We start from the raw sequence: 18,334 nt of genomic DNA, 5'->3' as shown, positions 1-18,334 counted from the left end.
TTTTGTTAAAAAATCAACTGACAGTCTTATGTGAGCTACCTTGTAGGTAATTGAGTGCTTTTCTCTTGCTGCTTTTAAGATTTTCTTTGTCTTTAACTTTTGACACTCTAATCATGATTTGTCTTTGTATGGGCCTCTTTGGAGTCCTCTTGTTTGGTACCCTCTGCACTGCCTGGACCTGTATGTCTATTTTCTTCACCAGGTTAGGGAAATTTTTTGTAATTATTTTTTCAAGTAGGTTTTCAATTCCTTGCTCTCTCTCTCTTCTTTTTTCAGCACCCTCATAATACAAATGTTGGTATGCTTTAAGTTATCTCAGAGGCTCCTTATGTTATGGGAAGAACTCAGGCCAACCACTGGAGGAAGCGAAGTGATTCCTTTATTTACGCATGTGGACACAGAGGAGGCAGTCTCCAAATTCTGGGCCCCGATCATCGGGGAGCAATTGCTTATATAGGGTGAGGGGTGACCTGTCACTTAGACCATTACTTCTGGTGAGAAGTGTTTTGAACTGTACTTGTGATAGGTTGGCTATCTCTCCATTGCTTAGTTGTATGTTTTCTAGAGGTTTGATCTGTTCTTTCATTTGGGCCTTTTTTGTTTGTTTTGATGTGGCTGTTATGTAGTGAGGGGTGGAGCCTTAGGGGTTCACCTGGGCAGGGTAACCCACATTGCTGGATTGTGGCACTATATGTGGGAGACGGGTCTGAGAGGGAAGAATGGTGCTTGCTCCACTCTCTGCCAGATTTCAGTCACTTCCCCTGCTTCCTCCAAGTAAATTGTGCCCTTCTGGTGCTGATTCCTGTTGGGTGGGTTTGTGTACATTCTAGGACCCTTTGGGTGTCTCCAATGAACTCTCCTGTGAGGCTGGGAGTTTTTCCCACTGTTGCCTCAACACCCACAGGTGTTTTCAATCAGTGGTTTGAGGCCTATTTCCCTGTGCTGGGGCCCTGGGTTGTGTGGTCTGTCTTGCTCCCCAGTTTCTCTTGGTCTATCTGCATGCGAATATGGGACCATCTGCTCCACCAGCTGCTACCTTGCTTGTCCCAGTCTCCCAGCCACTGCTTTGCCATGAGTCCTCTTTGCCCTGGTGCTGGACTCTGCTCTTCCTACTGGTCTAGATAAATGTGTGTTCTTTAACTCTTTGATTGTTAGACTTCCATACAGTTTAATTTTCTGTCAGTTCTGGTTGATTTTTGTTTTTAAATTGTTGTTGTCCTTATTTTGGTTGTGCAAGGAAGCACAGTGTGTCTATCTACACCTCCATCTTGGTCGGAAGTCCCTCCTCCCAATTTTTAATGACCACACATGGATGTAGGACTAGCCCATTTTGAATCTCCACCCTTTCTAACTGTCTTGATATGGCTTCTTCTTTATATCCTTAATTATAGGGCTTCTGTTCACTTAGATTTAAGGTGATTCTAAATGATGAGTATTCTGTAGTTCAGTTGTAATTTTGAGGTGGTTATACAAGGTTCTGGGTACTGAGTTTACCTGCTCCCTTGATTTCTTAATTCTATTTTGTCAAAGCAGGAGATAAAATTCATCTCATGTGACTTTCATGTGCATCTGTGCTAACTGCTATTTATCACCTCTTTCATGTTAAATCCAGACAGTAAATCAGAACATTAATAGCCCTGCTTAGAATGTTTCTCAGAATTAGTGTATTATTTTAGACTTTATCTACTTCTCCTATGTTTTCACTCCCTCTGGCTCTTTAATAGGCCAGACCACCCAGGTATCATATCTTAGCCTGTCCTTACAATTATCTTAAGTGATTATTCAAGACCATTGCACTTATGTTCTTTTCTCTTCAACTTTCTTGCATTCATCATCATCTCTTGTTTTGAATATTTTGCAATATACCTGCATATAAAATTTTGAGTCAGTTTTTCTTAGATTTAAAAGTCCTCTGTTTGGACTATCCCATATTTTTTAAATATAACTTTTTTTTCACTTTGAAAAAAGTTTTTAAATTTGCATAATTGTTGCAAGTAGAGTTCCATGAAGTTTCTTTTTTCTTGAACGAATTGAGACATAAACTACATTGAGAACACGTTGCCCATCACCTCCTGCCACACCCCAGCCCCACCAAATACACTAGTGGGAATTTCATACAAACGAGGATGTTCTCCTATTTAACCAGAATCATCAAATAGTTATAAAAATCAGGAACTAATCATTGATACATTATTTCCATCTAATCTTCATATCTCATTCAGGTTTTGCCAATTGACTCAATAGTGTCTTTTATAGCAAAGACTCCAGCTCGGAATCGCATGTTACTTTTAGGTGTTATGTCTCTTTATTTGCCTTTAGTCTGGAGCAATTCCTCAGTCTTTTCTTGACTTTAATGACTTTGATGGTTATTACATAACATATCTCTTAATTTGGGTTATACCTGGGTGATGTATGAATTTATTTCACATTTTTGCCTCTGGAAACAAAATCAGGCTTTAATCCAACAAATCTGGGAACCATGAGATGTGATGAAGTCACCAAGGGAATACTATATTGTGAGTAATATAAGCACTAATCAGCAAGAATTTTTCGTTGCTACCTTTATCTTGCCTTCTTTCAAACATTAGCAATTTTCAAATAAAATATTTTTATAATGTAGGTCTTTTTAAGTTTATGACTTTATACATAATGACTTCAAATGTAGAACTCTTTATAATAAGATAATCATACACACATTTTTATCTAACCATTTCTAAGTTCTTTTTTAATATAATTTTAAAAGTTTTAAAAAATATTTATTTGTTTGTTTGTTTGTTTATTTATGTATTTATTTATTAGAGAGGGGAAGGTAGGAAGAAAGAGAGGAAGAGAAACATTAGTGTGAGGTTGCCTCTCACACACCTTCTACTGGAACCTGGCCCACAACCCAGTCATGTGCCCTGACTGGGAATCAAATTAGTGATCCTGTGGTTCTTAGTCTGGTGCTCAATCCACTGAGACACATCAGCCAGGGCTTTTTTCTCACTTAAGTAATACCACTTAAAGATAATGCTACTATAATTTCTTCCTTTCCAAATTTCTTAAACATTTTTTTCATATCTTATTGATTGACTAGGTCTTCCAAAACAATATCAAATAATAATAAATATTGCTGGTATCATTTGCTTCTAATTTCAGAAAGATATTTAGGTAGATAAACACTGGTAAGTGTTTGATGCTCCTTCCCACTCTTTTTCATGTAAATTTTCTTGATTTGCCTAAAGATAACTGTTGCAAATGTTTAGATTTGGCACACCAAAGGAAACCACTAGTCATCTCAATCTAGATATCTTTGCCGTATTTAGGAAACATCTTTCTATTCCTTGAAAGAAAATCAACATATTTTAAATCTTATCATCTTTTTAAAAAAATCTATTGATGGGATCCTGGTTTCTAAAAATTTCTGATCATTCAGACTCTCTTGACCCTGGGTTTTGCTCTGCTCCTTTCTTGAAGGAAACAAAGCAATTTTATGAGGAAATGTGTCTTCTGTGCAACGTGTCCTCTTCTGTGAACAAAGAAAGCCAAGCAGAAGAATATCTATGAAAATGTACAGAAGGGAACCTTGGGAAAATACATATAGGAAAATATATATAGGGAAACTTGGCTATTAGGAGTAGAAAGTATTCCTGGAAGCTCTCAGAATTTTTGAGACAATTGCATCTCCTTTCACATGGAAGTTAGCCATTTATAATTAAGGAAACTAGACAGGTGAGACAGAGAAATTGTGACAGCTCATCTGGAAGCTGTGTGTTGCTGTGAAAAGTTGAGAAACTACTCCCAACCCTGTCACTTACTAGCTGTGAACTTGGAGCAAATTACTCATGGTCTGTCTGGATGGAAGATTCTCTACTAATAAGCCAAAAACTTGATCCTTGCCCCAGGTTTTATAGCTATGTCTAGAACTGTGTTAAAAGCCCATGCCCTCTGAACACATTGAGGAATTTTTGCCTGAAAGTTAATAGGACGAGGTGTAGTGGATGCTGTGATATGTCTTGCAATTTCCCCTTCAAGACCAAGGCACTCCCCAGCTGCTGGTGTGGTGGTAACAGACAGCTCTCAGCCATGTCCCTCTCAGGGAATCGCCCACAGTGGCTGAGAACCATCCTGCCTAAAGTAAAGCATCTTCCCCTACTGCCCCCACTCCCTGTCCCCAGCAGTCCGTGTCTAGTGAATAAACAAGAGGGGTTTAAAGGCCTAGCCCCTTTACCTTAATTCAGGACAAGTCTGAAGTGTTATTCTAGCTCTAGAGCCTTCTTGTGGGATTGGCTGAGACCTTCATTGTGACTGCATCAAAATTCAACTCCTTCTGCTCAGTCATGCTTCCTTCACTCCCTATTATAGGGTTGTTATTTTAGGGAGACAATTCTGTTTATTGTCAAGAACCAAGAAACAAAGTCCAGAGATGCTCTATACAGGTGGTGATATACTGAGGGGTGAGTTAAAGAGGAGACAGTAACATACAGCATTATTTTAAGTGAGCTCCAACTCTTCATTCTAACACTTGAACCAAGGAGAGATAGCCATCCTTTTTCACTGAGGCTATAAAAGAATGGAAACCTCATTCAGTTGATCAGTTCCTAGAGGGCAAAACAAGTAAAAGGCTATTATTTTAAGCTGCTGTAAGAGGCCACTCATGGTCTGTTGGGATGCCCCATCCCAAGAATAGAATGGATGCTGAAGGTGGTTCAGGGTTGCGGGTGGTGGCTGGTGGTGGTGGTCCTTAGGTCTTTGACTTCTCTTCTCAGTTATAATCTTGGCTGTCAAATAGAGTTGACCGATGTGGACCTGTCCACAAATCATTCCCAGGTCTCTTTTGGCTTTATTCACTAGCCTGAATTTCTACAGGATTTTTTTTACATTCTTATTTTCTTTGAAGGCATCCCTTATCCTCCTGATAGCCTGAGTTCTGTAATTCTGAGTGCTGAAATGCTCACTCTCTCTTAGCATTTCTTGGCATAGATCAAATGCTTGTGCATGACTGGAGGCTGCCATTTTGGAAAGAAAAAAAGAAGTAGGTCCTCTTCACAGAAGTCCTAAGTTTAATCCAACCACACAATATCAGTGTATGCAAAAACCACAAATGAAATCAAATACAGTGGGGTTCGGTCTCACTAGCAGGCTAGGGGCCTCAGCCTAGGTGAGTACCTGGTTGCACTTAGGGTCCCTGTGGAACCTTCTGTAGGTATTGATCTTAAGCCACTTGCCAGCAAACTTCCTGAATACAAGTCTTTATCTCAGTGTCTGTTTGCCAGGGAACCTGATTTATGACACAGGAATATAAATGTAAATGTGGGTGGATTTTATTTTAGAATGTGTACATGTTTTAAATGTTATGAGTGCCCAACAATAAGAAATTTGTTTAATGGATCATGCTACATCCATAATATGAAATACCATACTATAGAGACGTAAATTGGAGTAAATGTTTAGGATGCATTTTTTGAATAGCCTTTTTGTTATATATAACATATATGCAGAAAAATTAACAAAATTTAAATATATAACTCTAAAAATTAATCCAAAGTGAACATATCTTTGTTCACCACTATCAAGGCTAAGAAACTTAATTTTATCAGGGACCCAGATGCAGTTTAAGAGAAAAAGCAGAAGCAGTATTATAAAGTATACAGAATTTATTTTAAAGATTTTATTTCTTTTGTTTTCTTAATTGGTACATTTATTAAAAACATAGACTAATGGTCCTGTGCTTAAATGTTGTTGCAGTTGTGTGCTGGCTTCTGTAAAACATAACTAATCATAAAAAGCTCTTCAGTGAATACATTCCAGACAGAAGTAAAAAGGTCAACAGAAATGACTGACAAGGCAGGGCTACTGCAGGTGAAATTCTCTTGTATAATTAATACTTGCTAGAAAATGGACTTTGACATTATTTACGATTACAGCAATATTCATGGAGGCTGACTATCACAGTCATAAGAAATGTCTTTTCATACTTCCCAAATAGCTTTCTATTTTAGCTATGAAGGTCAGTTACTACAACCAAATTTGTTCTTAATAAGCAGAAGTTTTATGTCCATTCAAAGAGTCTCTTACATCTTCGTGGGCCTATTCATTTGCAGAGCAGAAACTGTAACCAGATCCTTCATATCATGCATTCACATGTGGTATCCAATCTTTATATTGCATGCTGTCCACTGTCTTTAAGATAAAAGGAGTGACTTGCGGCAGAGCCATATAGATGAGGGAGTTCTGTATGGAGGAAATCACATCCTCTTGCATCTTTCGTTTCATCTCCTCTGGGGACCAGCTTCAGCGCGAGGCCCTCAATATGAAACATCTTGGTGCTGCCTCACCAGCTTCCAACTTCCATGCTCTGCTTTTCTGTTTTTCTTTTTAGAGACGGGGGAAGGGAGGAAGAGAGAAAAACATTGATCAGCTGCCTCTCACTCATGCCCCAAACAGGGACAGAACTTAAACCCACACATGTGCCCTGACTGGGAATCAAACTGGTGACCTTTTGCTTTACAGGATGATCCCCAACCAAAAGAGCCACATTGCTCAGCACAGTATTCCATATTTTATAAAAAATGTACATAGCATACACAAAATTATTAAAAATCACACAGTAAAATATTAATAATGTTTTAATAGGTGATGAAAGTACAAGTGACATATTTCTATTTGTTTATCAGGAATTTTATTACATTGTATTTTTTTCAATTCTTTCCATCCACTTGTTAACTTAGAGAAATGTATACTGGAACTTTCTAATGAATAATTACTTACTATTGACTTGTTCCCAAAATTAACAAATGGGAATCCTCTAATTCTATATTATGAACTCTATTGCTAGATTTGTCTCTCATTTCTGGTCTTTGATAAGTCTGTATTCCTGAAATTTTCTATTTACCCAATGAATTGATGATGGAACCACAGACAGGCGAACACTTTTTTTTCCTACTATAGAAATCAACAAGGGGGGGGGGGGGAGAAGGGGCCTGAGGGGAGGAGGGCAAAGAGGGATAGATTAGGATAACTGTAATAGAATAACAATAAAGAAATTTTAAAGAAATCAACATAGGATAAATTAGTGTATTAAATTACTTATTTTATGCTACCTGAGCTATACAATTAAAGCTTTATTAAACTTCTTCAAATGTGAACACTCTGAAGACATTTGTTTTTCATTGAAAGATAGGAGTTTGTGCATTCTAGTTAATATTGAAATATACAAAATCCATATGGGGTAAAAATTTATTTCTTGCTAGTCTTTTGATAGGAGAGGGGTAGGAGTAAGTGAGAACATTTCTCTCCCTTTCTGTGTATCTGTGTTTCTGTGTGAATAAATTTGTTTTTTTTAGTTATACCAAAGGCAATTAATTGGTGAATATATCCACAAAAGCAACTTTGACTCTTTAAAAATCATAAATGTCCTAAGGAAATAGATTTTATATTGATATCCAATCTTTCTTTCTGGGAGGTATTGCGAGGAAGTTCTTTAAAAGAAAAAAGCATTGAAAAAATGTTTTAACTGGGTGCAGTCTTAGAAATCATCTTTCTTTACCCTCTTATTTCTCAGAAAACAATACTATGGCTCAGAGAAGCCACGTGGTTTGGCACAGTCACTGCAGATCTGCTGACACAGGGGCCTTGTGACCATGCTGGGGGGGGAGGGCTGGATTGCCTGGCACCCACACTTATACTCACACAAGTGCTGCTGATGGTGAGATACTCTCCCCTGCTCATATAAAACAACTGGAACACTGCTGAGATCTGCTTTTCTAGCTCCTTTGTAAGACAGAAAATGGATATAAGGGGGAAAAACATAGAGCCCTGACTGCTGTGGCTCAGTGGGTTGGACATTGTCCCATAAAGTTAAAGGTCACCAGTTCAATTCCCCGTCAGAGCACATGCCTGTGTTGCTGGCTAGGTCCCCGGCTGAGAGTGTATGAGATGCAGCCCATCAATGTTTGTCTCCTTTGCTTTCTTTCTCCCTCCCCTTCTCTCTAAAAATAAATAAATACAATCTTTTTAAAAAGTGTGAATCTTTTAAAAGAGTTGAATTTGGGGCAGAAACAGAGAGGGATTAAGAGAGGGATTAAAAGCAGAGAGGGATTAAGAATTAGCCTTTCTGGAGAAGTGAGACCATATTCAGGGAGAGGAAATTCCTTCCAGATGAGATTGCAATGAGAGAAGCCATTAAGACTATTTAATCTAAAACTCAAAGTAGATCAGCCAGTGGGTCAGGAGGTTGAACTTAGTGAGTAAATAAAAGGTTCCACTTAAAGTAGATATGAGACTTCCTCTGAAATGGATAAGGCTGTACTCTCTGCCCCGACTTCCTTATCAATGTGGTTTGCTCTTGACAATATCTCCCACTTTTGGGGGAAAAAAGCACTATTGTGCTTGATGATTAACACAAGGAAGAAAGCAGGAGGTGGAAGATTTGAGACTGGAAGAATTTCTAAGCAAATGACTATTCTCAAGACCTTGCTTCCTCGATGCAGTCAGCACATGAGGACTCAAAGAAAGGGAGGGTATTGCTTGAAGTCACTATCCTTCTGGGGACATCTTCCTCCTAAACAGGATCTCCTTCCTTCAGGGCCTCCAGTAGAATCAACAAATGTCCCCTAGATCTTGGAGCTGGGAGTGGAGTGTGGGATGAAGAGTGTGAGGTGGTGAGCAGAGCTGGGGATGGAAGAGGAGGCTGTGAGAGAAAATCAGGAGCTGGCTACTAGGAACAAGGAGGGGTCCATATGCAAAGAAACATGTACAAGGAAGACTGGCAGGATTTCAAAGGGGTGCAGAAGGCAAATAACTCAGCCTCCTACAACATGTCTAGAAGGGTCCTTGCCATCCACCTGGACAAGTGCCCTCTTCTCACTGGCGACACAAAAGGGCCTGGGGGAGTACTTGTTGTGGTAGTGGTAGGTGGTAGCGGGGGTGCTGGGTCCCTGCATTGGCAAAGCAGTCAGTGACTCTGACATTGTGAGTACTGTTGTGACAGTTGGGCACAGAGCGGCCATTGGTGCAGGGCACCAATGGACTTCTGCAGAAATCTGGTATGGTGGCAAAACCTCCTGAATGAAGGTTTCAGTCCATTTGCATTTACACCCGTAGATCACCATGGTGGCCTCATCATCATATCCCAGTATCTCCCAGTGGTGTCCTTTAGGGACCCATGACCTGGGGTTGTCTATATGTTGTATTGAGAAGGGCAAGCCTGGAATGAAGACAGGTTGTTCCAGGAAGAGAAAGAGGAGGAGGGTCCACATCAGACTCAAGTTTCCTATGGAAGTAGGTAAAAAAAGAGCAAGGTCGCATTATGCTGAGTGAAATAGGCCAGGTGTTGAAAGACAAATACCATATGATCTCACCTTTAACAGGAAGCTAAACAACAAAACAAACAAGCAAGCAGAAAAAAAAACAAAGACACTGAAATAGAGAACAAGGGGACAGTGGCCAGAGGGGAGAGGGAAGGGAATTTAAGGGGGAAGGGGGGAAGGATTTGGAGGAACAAATATGAAGGACACAGGGATGAGAGCTAGGGGGGGTGGAGATGGGAGGGAAGTGGGGAGCATGGTATGGGGGGGCTGGGGTGGGAGAAATAGACAAAAAACTGTACTTGAAAAATAACTAAATTAAAAAATAAATAAATAAATAAATAAAAATTCTAAAAAAAAGAGCAAGGTCAAAGACCTGGCTATGGTCCCTTTCACCAAGATACCCACTTCTACAAACTCTCAGCCCAAACACCTAATGTAAAATTTCCCCACCTATCCCTATCTACAGTTACTCTTCTTGTGCTCAGGACAACTATTGTTTTTATATCCTCCTTCCAGTTCACACCTCTCCATTTCTACAGGTAAGAGGCAAGGAGAAGAGAGAACTACTTGTCAGTAAAAGGGTTCCTTCCACTCACTCACTCCTTCATGGGCCTGTCTTACAAGGTTATCTTAAACCCAAAGTAATTCTTGCTCCTTACTTATGCATACCAGTTAACCTAAAAACAACCATCTCTAAAGTATTTGCATCTATCAGCCACCTGATAAATCGGCCTGTGAAGGAGGTGGGTGTCACGGCCAACCCTCTTCTGTAAGATGCTAGCTTGGAAAGGAACTGACAGATCCACCGGGCTTGCATCTTACACATTTCCCCTTCTGTATGCGTGCCTGCTTTAAATGTCATGAAGAAGGAAAAAAAATCGACCATTTCAATTTTAACAGAGTGTTTCATGTTTCCCCTGCATATTTCTCTGACTCACAGTAAAGGTTCCCCACTCTTCCATATTCGGCCCATCATCAGGAAACTTCTCAACAGGTGCTCAGGGTTTCTGAGTAATGGCTGGGTGTCAGGTTCCTGTCTCTGGGTCTAATATTCTAACTCTTTCCTTTCTTTTTTCTTTCTTTCTTTCTTTCTTTCTTTCTTTCTTTCTTTCTTTCTTTCTTTCTTTCTTTCTTTCTTTCTTTCTTTCTTTCTTTCTTTCTTTCTTTCTTTCTTTCTTTCTCTTCTCTCTCTTTTCCTCCTTCTTTTCCTCTCCTCCTCCTCCTTTTTTTTATAAATACTTGGGAGTCCCGGAGAAGGGTTTTTGCAGAGGTGACATCCACAGAAGGAGATGTATCCCCCTCAGAGGTGGATATTCCTAGCACAAATGGAACCTCCATTGCCTCTGTCTTTCCTCTAATCCTGTAGAAATTACATCGTACATATTTTCTTCCCAGACCTTAGGGTGGAGGCCATTTAGAAAACTCCCAGGCTTGTCAATGATGTTAAACAGATTGCTTAAGTACTAATTTAATGTTTTCTATTTCACATCTAGAACCTTTATCAGCATCACACAGAGTGCCTATGACACCACCACAAATATGAAGAAAGCATCCTGCAGTTCGGTGTCTGTCTGTCCCAGCTTGCTGTTAGAAGTCTGCAAATCACCTCATTCTTCCATTCCTCATCTCTAAAGTGAAAGCTACAGACCAAAGATCACTTTCAGTTCTGTTATTCTCTTTCACTCCCTGGTTATATGTTACTGTGTGTATGAGTCCATGCATGTGTGTGTGTGTGTATACTGATCTCTATATATTCATGTAAGGAAAAATATTTTATTTGCAGATTGGGTTTGTATTTGGGAATTGTTAATTCAATGAAGTCTAATTTTCCTTAAGAGCAGTTGTTAGTTAATTTAGGTAAAAAAATGTAATTAACTTTGGGTAAAGAATGTTTTGGTTTTGTTTCCACAGTTAAAATTGAGTGTTCCCATTACAGGAGTAGTTGCCTGAGACTTGGATCTTCATTTCAGTAAGACAGGGAAAGAAATCAGTATATATGATTTCCATGCGCAAAAATCAACTAGGTTAGGAAATTTGCTAATGAAGGTTTTAAGTGGTGTATATAATCAACAAATTGTAAAGTAAGTAGACTTCAAATGTTTTGCTGCATCTCCTGGGCAGATAGGTCTCAAAAGCCTTTTGTCTAACCAGGCAACAGAGCAAAAGCTGACTAATCTCTGGCAAGAAACTGAGTTGAGACCTAATACATAGATTTCAATATTCTTTAATACCTAGCTGCTTTAGAGTTGGCCAACAAAAGAGGAACTACCTCTTTTTAAACTTTATTATGCTCAGTTATTTTTGTTTAATTCACAAAACAGTTCTGATAAGTATGTGTTAATGTTTATAGATTTCACAGTTTCATGTGTTCATGGACCTGCATAACTGACCATTTGGGTTAAGGTGTCCAATGCTCTGGGCTGCTCCAATTGGCCAAGTAGTATGTATAGGATCTCATTAGTCACAAGAAGCAGAGCTCTGACTCAAACCAGTATCCTTTATCTGACCTTAACTTCCTGAAGAGGATGTGTGGCAGATAGAAGAACAAGAAAAGAGTAGGAATTTGTTCTTCATGAGAAAAAATTGTCTTTATACTAAGGAGAAAGGCACTTTTGTAGTGTGAGACTAGCCTAACATTCTGAAGATGACCAAGAATAAAAAGCACATTACCTAAAATTAGTAGTAGTGATTGGTGGCACTGGATAATACGTAACCTAGCCAACAAAATTTGGTCATGAGAAAATTCAGTTTAAGGTAAAATGTTTGCTTATCTTAAAATGCATTTTAATAAATTGAACAAGGAACAGTGTTTTTACAGAAAGATAATGACTCATCATGAAGGTAGAAATATATGTGGTGTGGCTAATTTCCATTTTTGTCACAAATGGAAAAATAGGTGCAGTAAAGTTAAGATAGAAAAGTACAGAGAAAGTTCTAACAAAGGGTTTTCAAAAACGAGTTAAATGAAACCCAGGAAAATTTATAAACCCTTATTAATGTTGACACTAGTGTCAACACCTTTACAAAGAGAAAAAAAGCCACAAAACTGGACTCAAAACAGTTTATTTGCTCATTAGAAAACAATAACATTAAAAATATTGCCCTATAATATCATATTTAGAAATATAGACCAAAGAAATGGAAATTAGGAATGAGTCCTAGGAAGCCTATGATAATTGTGTGTTGGCTTCCCACAAGAGACTGAGTCCCAGAAGAACATGCAACATGGAGCACAGTGTAAAAATATCACAGGGATAGAAATACCACAGAAGCACACATTTATGGAAGCCTGCTCTGTGGGAGCTAGGAGTTTGGGAAGAAAAATAACCAAGAAATAGCCCCTTTCTCTCTGGAACATTCACTCCAATCATCCTGGTACCAGAAGGGAAGGAAAACAGGCATAAGGTGGGTAAGGGGTGCAGAGAGCTGTGGCCCACTGGGGAGGGTCCTAGTACAAACAGCAGAGTGGGGAATGTTGGTTGGAGATGTGCCAGTCTTTGCTTCCTCTTTTAGGATCTATTTGCCAGTTTTTTTTTTGAAAACTAACCTTCTCCTATGCCCCAATCTGTGGTTTGGGTGCACTGGCTCTCTCACAGCCCCAGGGATTAGCTGATCAGTGCTTGTGTCTCATTTCTCTGGACACAGTGGTTGCTTCTGAGATAGGTACTTCACCCAATGAAAGAAATTTACTAAGAATGTAAATTCATCAGGGAAGGAATGCAGGTGCTATTCTCTATCCAACTTAATCCTGACAGAATGTAGGGTTTAGGGTTCCTGCAGCCACCATACAAATATGTGAGGAATGTCTGTCTGATAGTGGTGCTATGATGGAGAAAAAAGGAGGATAAAAAACAGATCAACTGGGCTCTTTACCACCATCTGAGTTCTGATAAGCTGTTCATTAAGCCACAACTATCCTTTATTGCTTACAATGGTTTATCCTGGTTCTTGTAACATCACAAAGACCAAGTACTGGGAAGGAATGGGGTTTAAGTGGCTTTAAGTGGCAGAAAGATTATAGTGAATTTTCTATTAGAAATGTTTTCGGTAACATTTATTCATTCCTGCAGGAATAGCATTTATAAGGAAAATAGTCAAACTAGGTCTCCTTGAAAAAGTAACTTATAAGCAAGGATTTAGAGGAAGTGAGGAAGTCAGCATGCACATAGAGGGTAGAGAGAGGCTGGGTGGCCCTAAATCAGAAATATGCCTGATGTCTTCGAGGAACAGCAAAAAGGCTAGGGAACTAGAGAACATCTGAAAAGTAATGGGTTTGGGAAGCTAGATCCTGTATGACCACATGAATTGTTATAATGATTTTAACTTTTACTCAAAATGACATAAAGAAACTTTAAAGAATTTTGAACAGAGTTGCATGGTCTGAGTTATGTTTTAAAAGGATCACTCTGGCTGTCCTTGTGTAGTAGGGCTCAAGGGTGGAAGAAGAAAGCTCAGTAATCCCAGTGAGAGGTAATGGTGCCTCAGACTGAGGGTAGCAGTGAGGTCAGTAAGAGGTAATCAGATTCTATCTGTTTTAATTCTTTTTTTATTTTTACCCAAGGACAAAATTTTTGCACTGCTTTGAGAGAGAGAGAGAAGCATCAGTTGCCTCCTGTACATGCCCAGACTGGGGGTCATATGTGTCTGGCCAAGGGCGGCACATGCCTATTCCTGGAACGGGAACAAACCTGCAGACTAGGTACATACCCTGACTGGGAGTCAAACTTGCAACCTTTCAGTTACAGAATGACACTCCAACCAACTGAGCCTCACTGGCCAGGGTAGCTTCTGCCTGTGTTTTGAAGGAAGAAACAACAGGCTTCACTGACAGAGTGAATGTGACCTATAAGAGAAAAGATAATTATCTAAGGATTTTAAAGGGTAGAGTTATGTTCAACTGAGATGAGGAATGTTGAGAGTGGAGCAGGTTAGGAGGAAAAGTATAAAATACAATCAATATTTCCACCAGAAACATGATGAATTTGATATACTTATTAATAAGACACACCAGAGGAGATGTTGAGTAAAAGTTACTGTACACACCTAGGGTTCAAGAGAAAAGGCTGAGCTGAAGATTTGGACATTGTTAGAAAACTGGTGGTTTAGGACAGAAAGAATAACTTTGCAAATCTTCAACATCAAGAGGCCAGAGAGAAGGGAGGCCAGAGAGAAGGGAAAGATCTAGTGAAGGAATCTAAGCGTCTAGAGATATAGGGGGATTAAAATCAGAAAATGGTGGTGTGCTGTAAGCCAGCACAGATCCTTGACACAACTATGTCTCTTGAAGGACTGATCTCACAATGTTTTTCATTCCAGTTTCACACACACACACACACACACACACACACACACACACACACACAGCGCTTTAGGTTGCTCTCATTAAGAAGCAGGGAAAGAACAGGAGATCTGCCAAATACTGTTGAGCCCAGAAAATCAACCTTGTCAAGGCATGGGGGTTTTATTCCAAATGCAAGGGCCACTCCCATGACTCCTGCTTACAGAGCTGAAGAGTCTGGGGAATTGACTGAAATGCCCAAATTTCTGGGTCTAGAAAGACAGTCTTCTCCAGGTGATAGGTAGGAAGATGATCCACACCTAAGCTGTCTCTACTTTTGAGAAGGAAATGAAAACGCAGTGAGTAGGTCATCTGGATTTATTTCTGCTAACATACTGCTCTCTCCTTAAACCCTGCCAACCTGGGCTCCCAGAACTTCACATCCTCTGCATTTCTACATCTCTCTTCATCCTCTAAGTACTCATCTAAGCTATTTATTCCATCACAGCCTCTTTCCTTCTCACACACCCACGTCTACCTCCTTTTTTCTTTTCTTCTTTCCCATCTCACTGCCCAGGCTCATAAGACATGTTTTCTAACTACCCCATGTAGCATTAAAATTTTTAATACGTTTGAAAGATCACCCTGCCTAGACTGTTTCTCAATTAGGAAATGAGAGATTTTTGTTTAAATCAGTGTCTTTAGGAATTTTTTTTTAGCTCAGATTCTATTTAGAAATCTAATACCCAGAGTTAGAAGTATAGAGTGTGTGTGCATGTGTGTTGTGAAGCTGCATGGGAATGTTGGTTGACATTTATGCATTGTTTGCCTATGTAAATTTGTTTTTCTCTATCATTGTGAATTTGGACAGAAAAAGTATAACTGTCTAAAATAAAATTGTTCTTATATAAAAATCACATCATTACTTTAAGACTATGCAAGTAATTTTTAAACTGATTTTTTTTGTCTTTGACAATAGTTTATTTAACACAGCTTCACTGTGGGAATTATAATAATTTCACAAGCCAATAGCATTCAGGAAAATGTCTCTTAGCCAATAAAGAAATAACATACTCTGAACCAATGATAGATTCATTACACTATTGTCCTAAGCAAGGGGAGATGAAAGGAATAAAGTCCAAATTTAGTTAAGATGTACCTTGATAGGACCTGATACTTGAAATAGAAGGCTTAGCCAACCAAGAGCTTCCAGGGCAAAAGTAATAGTCCCCGTTGCTAGAGCATGTTGCCAGGGAACGATGGCACCAGCGTTGTGCAAGAGGATCTCCTTCCAGAGGCTGCTGTGAGGCTTTTGCCACTGCTGGTGAGAGTCACCTTTACCACAGTGGGAGTTAATGCCCCAGAGTTAATTTAGGTCAGTAAAGTGTTGCCTTGCCCAGACTGACACTCTCAGATATTCCCTGCAAACTCTCTGAATTAGTAGTCTTTTTTTTCAGTTAATATTTATTTAGCATTTAATGTACAGCTCTATAAGGGGAGAAATATATGGGGGAAAATAAAAATTGCATCTTTTCTCATTCTGAACATTTTTTTTACAGTTTTTTTGTGTTATCTACTTTATTTTTTATTTTATTGATTATGCCATTACAGTTGTTCTATTCCCCCCTTCATTCCCCTCCACCCTGCACCCCCTCACCCCCACCATTTCCCCCCTTTAGTTTATGACCATGTGTCTTCTGTTCTTTAGATTCTATATTTCCCAAACTATTCTTGCCCCCATATCTATTTTCTACCTACCATCTATGCTTATTTTCTGTACCTTCTCCCCTCTTCTCCTTCTCCTACTCCCCTGTTGCTAACCCTCCATAAGATCTTCATTTCTATGTTTCTGCTCCTGATCTAGCTGTCCTTTTACTTTGCTTTTGTTTTAGGTGTGGTTGTTAATAACTGTGAGTTTGCTGTCCTTTCACTGTTCATCTTTTTTATCTTCTTTTTCTTAAATAAGTTTCTTTAACATTTCATATAATAAGGGCTTGGTGATGATGAATTCCTTGAACTTGACCTTATCTAAGAAGCACTTTATCTCTCCTTCCATTCTAAATGAAAGTTTTGCTGGATAGAGCAATCTTGGATGTAGGTCTTTGGATTTCATGAGTTGGAATACTTCTTTCCAGCCCCTTCTTGCCTGTAAGGTCTCTTAAGAAATCAGCTGACAGTCTGATGGGCACTCCTTTATAGGTGACTGTCCCCTTATGTCTTGCTTCTTCTAGAATTCTCCCCTTCATTTTAATATTGGCTAATATAATTATGATGTTCCTTGGTGTGTTCCTTCTTGGGTCCAACTTCTTTGGGACTCTCTGAGCTTCCTGGATTTCTTGAAAGTCTATTTCCTTTGCCAAATTGGGGAAGTTCTCCTTTATTATTTGTTCAAATAAGTTTTCCACTGGTGGCTGTTCCTTTCCTCCTTCTGGTAACCCTATAATTCGGATGTTGGAGCCTTTAAAGATGTCCTGGAGGTTCCTAAGACTCTCCTCATTTTTTTTTTTTGAATTCTTGTTTCTTCCTTCTTTTCTGTTTGGCCATTTTTTTTCCTTCCTTCTGGTTTACTCCCTTGATTTGAGTCCCAGTTTCCTTTTCATCACTACTGTGCAATTCTCTTCATTTCCTGTGCAATTTCCTGTGCAATTCTCTTCATTTCCATTAGTTTAGCCTTCATATGTTCCTCTAATTTGGGACTAAAATCCACCAGTTCTGTGAGCATCCTGATCACCAGTGTTTTGAACTGTGCATCTGAAAGTTTTGCTATTTCTTGGTTGCTTAGAGTTATGGGCTCTGGGACTTTGAGATCTTCTTGAGCTATTTTTGGTCTGTTCGCGCCTGTTACATATGAGGAGTGGAGCCTTTGCTGTTCACCAGGGTGGGGCTGCCCAGTCGCTGGGTTGTGACACTGTATGTGGGGGCGGAGTCAGAGTGGGGAAATGGCGGCCCCCTCTGCTGCCTCCTGCCACTGGGACCTGCTCAGTTCCATCTCACTGCCCACTCCCTTGCTGGTCTATCTGTGCATGAATGCGGGACCACAGTCAACCCACCACCCTGCACTCTCACTGGGTCCACCAGTCACTCACTGGGCCACTCACTGGGTCCACCTGTTGCAACCCCATGCCTGGGATCTGCACACCTGAGTTCATCTGACCGAGTTTTCCTGTGCAACCTCGCTCTACCAGTTGCTGGCTTCGCCCCTCTTACCGGTCAGGCTGAAGAATTTGTTGTTATCAGACTTCTGAAAAGTTCAATTTTCTGTGTTCTGACTATGTTTTCTATTGCTAATATTTTGTTGTCTCTAAACTTGGTTGTGTGAAAAAGCACAGCGTCTCCACCTATGCCTCCATCTTAGCGGAAGTCCCTAAACTGATTTTATTGTAGGGAAGATGATTAGTCCTGTCACTCAGAACTGTTATTTCGATAAGCAAAAGAAAAGGTCAGCTCAAAAGACTGTAGATCATGTTAAGCCCCTGAGACTATCTACAGTAGATTGGAGGACTGATAAATACTCTGGGAGACACCTCTCAGTCAGCAAACATTAATGTAGCGTATAGTTTCCTCCTTGTTATCTTTGGTAAGGTTTGTTTCATTTACCTTCCTTTGGTTTAATAGTCGATCAAGAGTCCTATAACTTATGTCCATGAGAAAACTTTGTTTGATAGGTGCTATATATCCTGAGGTATCTTGGCTTTGCTCCTAATTTATATACATTATAATTTTACATTGAGCATTGGTAATTAAGGAACTCAACACTGTATGGGTG

At 39.5% G+C, this 18,334-nt stretch overlaps 2 pseudogenes; both read right to left on the bottom strand.

The window, feature by feature from the left end:
• Window positions 1–4,542: 4,542 nt before the first annotated feature.
• LOC119036662 (LYR motif-containing protein 4-like) lies at window positions 4,543–4,995 on the bottom strand (annotated as a pseudogene).
• A 1,116-nt stretch (window positions 4,996–6,111) lies between these two features.
• Window positions 6,112–6,301, bottom strand: LOC119036663 (mitochondrial import receptor subunit TOM5 homolog; annotated as a pseudogene).
• Window positions 6,302–18,334: the final 12,033 nt, after the last annotated feature.

The sequence above is a fragment of the Artibeus jamaicensis genome, unplaced genomic scaffold (genome assembly GCF_021234435.1).
Source record: "Artibeus jamaicensis isolate MK-2021 breed Jamaican fruit bat unplaced genomic scaffold, CSHL_Jam_final scaffold_854, whole genome shotgun sequence".
Lineage (NCBI taxonomy): Eukaryota > Metazoa > Chordata > Mammalia > Chiroptera > Phyllostomidae > Artibeus > Artibeus jamaicensis.
Note: the sequence above shows the minus strand (reverse complement) of the source record. Positions and strands in the feature narration are given on the sequence as shown.